The sequence below is a fragment of the Cyprinodon tularosa genome, unplaced genomic scaffold (assembly GCF_016077235.1).
Source record: "Cyprinodon tularosa strain WSP-4 unplaced genomic scaffold, ASM1607723v1 ctg1079, whole genome shotgun sequence".
Taxonomy (NCBI): domain Eukaryota; kingdom Metazoa; phylum Chordata; class Actinopteri; order Cyprinodontiformes; family Cyprinodontidae; genus Cyprinodon; species Cyprinodon tularosa.
In genome coordinates, this window is record NW_024037870.1 from 149,703 (window position 1) to 158,508 (window position 8,806).

The window sequence follows — 8,806 nt, forward strand, 5'->3', positions numbered from 1 at the left end:
GTTTGTTGCCTGATTAGTACAGTGAACAAATGAAGAAGGTTGGTATAAACATTTTTTCATTGCTGTAAGTGATTCTTTATTGCTTTTTACTTAAAAACAACATCAATTTGCTTATAGATACTCTGTTGAAATAGTTATGAGTACTTTATATCAAATCACCTCAAAGATGCTCTTTACAACTCACTCAAAAACAAAAAATAAAAAGCAATGATAAACACTGACAAAAAGCTGCCTTCATCCATCATGTTAGAGACCTCTGGAAATCCCCCAAATCCACAATTAAGAGAAAATAATTTATGCCGTTATTTTGTCTTTTTTGACCACTTGGAAATTTTAAAGGATATAAGGATCATAAAGTGAAGTGTCTTAATTTGATATGGTGAAAATCTCCAGTAACCTTGATACTGAATCTAAATTGTAGGACAACTGTCATGATTTGGGGTTCTTTTATTGATTTGTTTTGATTTACAGTCATTCCAATCATATGATTTTACTTTTGTATGTTATCTTTAAGAATTTGGCGTTTTGGTTCTGCCTTTATTCTGCTACTAGTTTTCCATTTTAGGTCTTTCCATTACTTTGCTGTTAGGGGTTTTACACATTAGTTTGGTTTGTTTACCTATTCAGATTGTTTTCTAATTTCTTTCTCGTGGCTATTTTCAAACGTTCTGGTTGGTTTTGGTCTTTATTTTTGGAGAAAAAAATCCAGCTAGAGGAAGTGGAAGCTTTCACCAAACACATCAACTCTGTTGACAGCAACATCAAATTCACCAGAGAGGATGCCAAGGACAACAAACTACCCTTTCTGGACTGCCTGGTGAGCATGGAAGGAGATGGAAGCCTAAACATTGAAGTGTATAGGAAACCTACTCACACAGACCAGTATCTTCTTTTTGACTCACACCACCCACTGGAACACAAACTCTCAGTCATCAGAACCTTACAACACCGGGCAGAACATGTCCCTACTAAAACAGATGGGAAGCAAAAAGAACAGAAACACATCAAAGATGCTCTCCGAAACTGTGGATATCCAAACTGGGCTTTTATCAAATCTGCAAGGAAATCCAAAAGACACGCAACAGAAGACAGCGATGGCAAAATTAAACGCAAAAACATCACAATCCCTTATGTTGCTGGAGTGTCTGAAAAGCTCAAGAGGATTTTCTCCAAACACAAGATCCCAGTACATTTCAAGCCAAACCAAACCCTTAAACAGAGGCTAGTGCATCCGAAAGATAAAACCCCCAGACCAAATATGAGCGGAGTGGTATATGCTGTTCAGTGCAGCGAGGAATGCTCTGATCTTTATATTGGCGAAACAAAACAACCTCTCCACAGACGCACGGCCCAACACAGAAGAGCGGCTGCCTCTGGACAAGACTTTGCAGTACACCTACACCTTGTGGACAAAGGACATTCTTTTGAGGACCAGAATGTCCATATTCTGGATAAAGAAAATAGGTGGTTTGAGAGGGGTGTGAAGGAAGCCATCTATGTTAAGAGAGAAAAACCAACTTTAAACAGAGGTGGTGGACTCAGATTCCAACTTCCAAAAACATACAATTCAATCATAGACATGATCCCTTCCAGATATCACCAAACCCCCCACCCCATCACAGAGGAACGAGGGACCTACCCGCTCCAGCCGGTGAACAATACCTCCTTAACGACCAACCCTTAACAATCAGACAGGTTTCAGGTATTACAGGAGACAATCCCCCCCTTAATGGCAATCCCCCCCTTTAACGACCGACCCCTAGAATCATAGACAGGTTCAGATATTACAGGCTAACGATGGAACTAAACGACCCATTCATCAGTTACCATTGCATGTTTCCAAGCAATACAAGGCCTTGTCCATATAAGACTCAAACTCACGGCGGATCCAGACATTTGAATTGAGAAAGCTTCCTGGAGAGGTGGCGAAACGTCTTCAAATCTTGAAAACCAAGTCCAGTGGATATTTTTGAATTTTTACGGAATGACTATGACCCGGTCCGTCGTGGTGAAGAGAGAGCTGAGTCAAAAAGTGAAGCTCTGGATTTACCGGTCGATCTACGTTCCTACCCTCATCTATGGTCATGAACTCTGGGTCATGACCGAAAGAACGAGATCGCGGATACAAGCGGCCGAAATGTGTTTCCTCCGTAGGGTGGCTGGGCTCTCCCTTAGAGATAGGGTGAGAAGCTCGGTCATCCAGGAGGGACTCGGAGTAGAGCCGCTGCTCCTCCACGTCGAGAGGAGCCAGTTGAGGTGGCTTGGGCATCTGTTTAGGATGCCTCCTGGACGCCTCCCTGGTGAGGTGTTCCGGGCACGTCCCACCGGGGGGAGGCCCCGGGGAAGACCCAGGACACGCTGGAGAGACGATGTTTCTCGGCTGGCCTGGGAACGCCTTGGGGTTCCTCCTGAAGAGCTGGAAGAAGTGGCTGGGGAGAGGGAAGTCTGGGCCTCCCTTCTTAAGCTGCTGCCCCCGCGACCCGACCCCGGATAAGCGGAGGAAGATGGATGGATGGATGGATGGATGGATGGATGGATGGATGACTATGACCTGGATGACTGAGAACCTTCATCAGCTTATTTTTGGAGTCTTCTCCTCCATTTATTCCTCACAGTGTTTATCTCTGTAAGATCGTTTATCCCTCAGCAAGAACCTTCTGTTAATTAGCTAATTCTTTGCACCTGAGTTTGCTAATTTGCGCCTGATTTCTTCTCTATTTAAGTTCAATCATTTTCCCAGTATTTATCTGGTCCTCAGTTTATTTTTATATGTCCTTGTCTAATATTGCTTCATCTGCATGAAGGACTTTAAATCCAGAAACTCATCATGCTGCTTCCATGACTAAGTTTACAATTTTGTCCAGGACAATGGAATATAAATTGACTAAATCTTTGTGAGGAATGGAAGACAACTTTCTCTGCTGAATCTCCAATGTAGGTCAAAACAGGACAGCAGTAGTAATGAAATTTTTTTTTTTTTTATCATTTAAAGAAAGTAAACTTTTAAGTCAAGTTGCAAACTGGTTGTTTGTCATTGCATGGTGAAGAGGCATTTTTTGGCATGCATGTGCTAAATCACGTTTTCTTTGAAAAACAACCGAATATAAGTTTCAGATGCTTCTGCATTGGGAGAGAAAGCTTATTTTAAGTAACCAAACACATTTCTTTTTCTTATTTCAAAGGAGATTATGATGACTTTTTATGATATACAGAAGATGGAATAGATTTGTTTAGGATTGCCTCCGACTGTTCTAGTTAAAACAGTTTAACTGAAACATCATTAGTTCAATGTTTTTATTTTCTTTAGTCCAACTGTTTTTAATGTTCTTTTTTGTTTCTGCATTTTTTTTTCCTACTTGCTTTAATTCTGTTTTATTTTTCTATATTTTAATCATGTAAAGCACTTTGCATTGTCTTTGTACTGAATTGTGCTATACCTTGCCTTGATTAAGTTCTATAGCCAGCTGCTGAAGAAGAAGAGAGTGTGGACACAAAATATAATGTTTCTGGAGAGGAGACATGACATGCAGGGAACAGCTACATTGCCTTTTCATTCGTATTTTTCTATTGTATACTAGTACTTGCAACTCTAGAGATGTAAGTTAACATGTAGCTGTGTGCTTACAGATAAGAGAATGTTGTCTTAAGTGTCCAACCAAATTTATAGCAATATGTCTGAATTCAGTTTAACAAAATTCACAGCTAAAACTCCTCTGACAGTTAATAAAGTGATGGATCTGCTGGATATTAATCTTTAACCTTTAAACATCTTTAACATACACAAACAAGCCTGAGGGATTCATAGCTGTGTTGAGTTCATCCATCAGTCTTTACATAAGTTGCTCATCACAGTGATGAAACCCGGGTTTAAGGAGAGGCATTTATGGCACGTTCTCCAGCTGCTTTTAATTCAAGGTATGTGAAGGGTGCTGCTAACCCCTAAGAGCTGTGAGATCTCCCTGAAGGAAGATGCTGCCTCACCAATATTTTGTAATAAATGGAGGAAAGTTTGTGGAATTTCATACCTAAACTTTGAATCAGTATAATCTGATGATGTGGTTCATACACTGTAAAAACGACAACTCAAAATTGTTCACCTTACTAAGATTTTTGCATTCACTGACGATAAAATTGCCAGTTGGAACTTGAACTGTCTTTTGTGAGCCAGTTGAACTCACTTTCATAAGTTTCTGATGAAAAGTTCATCTTATTCTATAAATTAAGTTGAGTTTACTTAGAAGTTGTAGTTGACACCCAGTCCGAGCGAGGTCAACTTATCTGCGCATGCTCATTTCAAATTTGTCATGGCAACCGGCTGCTACAGGGTTTCCATGGATTTTCCCAGGAGCTCCCTTCTAAAGTTTGGTTCAGCCATCTGGTCACTCTGCTGGCGGTAACTTTCCCTGAGGACTCGTCCAAGAGAAGACTAAGGCACTGGTTTCCTGTCATCTCTGGCAATATTGCGTTATTTGTAAGGTTTTAACAGGAGTTGGAAAGTAAAAAAATATATGCTGAAACCTGATTTGCTTTAAGCATAAGATTACTTGTTTACATTGTGGAATTGTAAACCTGTTTTTGCCAAAGTGGTTCAAATAAACATGCAAAATATGACTGGTTTACTGTCAGGGCTGCTTAGTGGCGCAGTGGGTAGCAGGGTTCGATTCCTGGGCCGGGGTCTTTCTGCATGGAGTTTGCATGTTCTCCATGAGCATGTGTGGGTTCTCTCTGGGTACTTGATCTTCCTCCCACAGTCCAAAAACATGACTTCTCTAAATTGTCTTTAGGAGTGAGTGTGTGCATGAATGGTTGTTAGTCCTGTGTGTCTGGTGACCTGTCCAGGGTGTACCCTGCCCCACTTGGGACAAGTTTGTAAGAAAATGGATGGATGGTTTACTGTCAGTGGATGATTTAATGGGTGGGGGGATTTAAACTCAAAAATGTAAGTTATTACAGGGGATGGTAATCTGAATTTAAAATAACTTTTTACAGATAATCTGAACTTAAAATAATAAGTTTTTACAGACTTGAAAGTTCCAGTAACTTGAATTAAAAAAACTTAGTTGGCAGAACTTGAAAAACTTAGCTGACACAACTTAATAAGTGTAGTTCTACAAAACTTAAAAAATTAAGTTGATGCCTTCAACTCAAAAATTCTGTGCAGTTGGTTGCCTTGAAATTTTGAGTTGAACTAACTTTTTCGTTTTTACAGTGTAATGTGAGGATTGCTGCCTGGTTTTTCCATTTCTCTGACAGTATTTTAAATTATGAGAATCTGAAATTGCTTCTTTAAAAAAAAAAACAGAACAAGGTAGAGAAATTGGCCATTCAACAGAGGGTAAATTATAATAACATTTACACTCACATTGCACATGTGAAACAAATTACAAGTTCCTTGCTGTGGGTGAATGTCAGATTTGTTTTTATGCATGCCTGAGTGTGATCGGAGCTCAATGTTTCTGTGCAAATTTCCATCTAAGTCCTAATTGGTTGGTTCTGGCAGAGGCACCTGTAAGGGATCCATCTCCTCCACAGGCGAAGAGGCAAAACACTGCAGCATCCCCCACACAGATGGACCTCACAGTGGGCGAGCAGCCATGTGAACCCCTGGCCCTTCACCAGCGGAAGGTGTATCACAGTGGGAGTATGGTCACACATCAATCCCAATAAAGGCCTGGCCTGGCATGTCTCAGTGATGACATTTAGATGCTGTTTATTGTAGGGATTGAAAAGTAGGTAGCGCTTTTTTTCTCTGTTTACTTTAGACTTTGTTGAAGAAGACTTCCTCCAGACATATTTTACGATTTTTGATGGCAGTTGAGTGTAAGTTTGTGCAATTGTTGGTTAAATTGAAAAGCATGAAAATAGTTTATTTGTGACTCATGACTAAAGCACTTAAAAAAATTTAATCAATATCATAACTTATGACAGCTTATATTTTGTTTAACAATTATGTTGTGTATAACAATGATATTACAATTAAAATGTCAATGTAAATGTATAGTGCTTTCAAAGTGTCCTACTTGAACAAAAACTAATTTCATAAAAAAAACATATAACCTTAATCAACTGTAAATAGTTTGGTAAAAAAAAAGCAGCAATGAAGAACAGACTGATAGTCAATGTAAGGATGGATCAGTCAGTCGGAGGATTACCTTATACCATAGGAATTTGGGTAAACTAGTAATTAGGGCTGTTTATTGAAACTGCAGCTGAAATAGAAATACCATCCCTTAGTTGTGTCTGGACTGCTGATGACATTACATGATTCCTATTGCATGTTTTGTACATTTGCATTGGAATGTGCAAGAGACAGGAGTTAAGACTTTTCCATCTGTGCATTTTGTTACTACTGCAGTTTAAAGGATTTGCGGACAACGTTTTGATGATAAATAAATGCATTATGGAAATTATTATGGAGGCCACATTTTAACATTTCAAACATGTTAAAAATTTATGAATTATCTGTTTCAATGACAGACTGTCAAATGATATGACAAACAAAATGTTTTAAAAAACTATTAACATATTCAAAAACAGGAAAATATTTTCTCATGAATTGCAGCAACTGGCTCCAGTAAGGAAAACTTGTGTTGTATTATAACAGCATTTAGCATCTGGCTCAATATTTAGACATTTATCCACTAAAAAGGGGAGTTGGTTAACCAATTCATCCTACTTACTGAAAACCTCCAAAATCAAAAGATGTGGAAATTGTAATTGATGTGGAAAGCATGACTGTAAAGGGTCTTTTTTTCTTTTTTTTTAATGATGACTGTAGATCCAAAAAATATACAATAGTGTTTTTTTATTCATCTATTGTTTCCTAAGGTATCATGTAAACTCATTACTTCTTACATTCGTCAGATATTCATGGTTCGCACATGCTCTAATTTTTTTTCTTCAATAAATTACATGTAAGGTGTCATTAGCCTGAAATTGTATTTAACATAGTTAAGAAGCACAGCTGGTGTTGAGTATGAGAATAAGCTCAGTGTGCCAATTAAATAAAATATATACAATATATATGACTGAATTGAAGGGGTGAATAAATGGCAGATCTATTAAATATGATTTGTTGAGTTCTGCAAAGCTTCTATACTGCCTATTGTCTGCTGCTCTCCACACTATTTGCTGCAATAGGAATAGAGGAATGTTCTTGTTCGTGTTGCAACCTCTTGGTTATGTATCACTATTCAGCAAAACTACATAGACAGGCACATTAGATCAAATAAAAGGTAAAGCACAGATTTTAGGTGGCTTTTAGGCCGTAAAATGCAGAAAAGTTGCCTGAAACCATAAAGGGCAAAAAATTAGACTAAAAGCAACAAAACCATGGGTAGGAGTGAGGGTAAAAAATGGCATTATGTAACTTTGTCCTCATGAGGCTCTGCCAAAACTTTGCTCAGCTTGGCCTTGCTGCTAAAGTATGATGGCAAAGATTTTCTCATGGAACAAATTTAACGGCTCTTAAGCAGGACAGCAGCAGATGTATGATAATGCTCAATGCTTCTGTCGCTCATAAACTGCAGTTAAACACCTCAGTTCGCTCATACACTGCCTGAGGACAGTAAAACATGTCAGCACACCACAGAGTGCAGGAACTTCACAGCTTAATATACAGTACAACTCGTTCGTTCAGATGGAATGCAGCTGGTTCTGCAACAATAATTCGATACACCATGGCCTAAGATCTCACTAAGTGTCTGTTAATCAGAGCACAGGGTTAAGTTGTTTTATGTTTTTCATGCATTGGTAAAAACATGCATAAACTCTTCACTGTAGTAGGCTAAAGTTTAAAGTGGAACAAAAACAGTTTGATTCCTTGCAAGCTTGTAAAAAAGGTTGGTGTGTAGTTTTCCAATCAGGTTACATATTGTTAAATGTGGATTCTAAGATCTGGTTTGTTTTCATGCACATATCCTACATAATATATATATATATATATATATATATATATATATATATATATATATATATATATATATATATATATATATATATATATATATATATATATATATATATATATATATATATATATATATATATATGAACAAACAGTTCACTCCATATTGTGTCTTACACCTATAGCCAAAACTTACACATGGTCTGGACTATTACCAAATGTTAAAGATCCTTTCCTTGGCATGAGGCATACCTCCGCTAAAAACCAATCAGCCACCCAGCAGACACGACCAAAAATATAAACTTCATGTGTCTGCAGTGTCTGGTGTCTGTTTTTCTCTCAACTTGTTTATTCACTCTGCAAACAGAAATAAAATATACTTAGATATAGAAATAAACAGGGGTTACACTATTCCAGAAATGACTGTATTAGCTCAGAGCACACAATCTTGTGAGAAAACACAATAAAGCCATTCAAGTATTTTTGACACTCCGTTCACAAGGAAGACCCTCTATTGAATTAACCCCTGTCAGAGTTATTTATTTTGGTTGTTAAATATCCAGTAAAAAAGGGAACTTTAAACATAAATTTTCAAATTGAGGTATTTAATACTGGATTAATAAAAACAATGTAAAATTCCTCTTTCAATGATGGAAATGTTAAATTTTAAACTGGTTCTTTTCTTGTTCAGTGCCTCTCCTGGTCCTCCATAGTCTAAATGCAATTCACTAAAATCTTCAAACTGATTTATCCCCCTACAAGCAGCTTCGAACATTTTTATTAATTGAACTACATTGAACTACACACTTCTATAGACACCGTCTATAGATTTGCTTCTTTAGACTTTAAACTGGATCCCATTTAACACCCTGCTCTGAGGTTCGTAACCAGTTCACTATA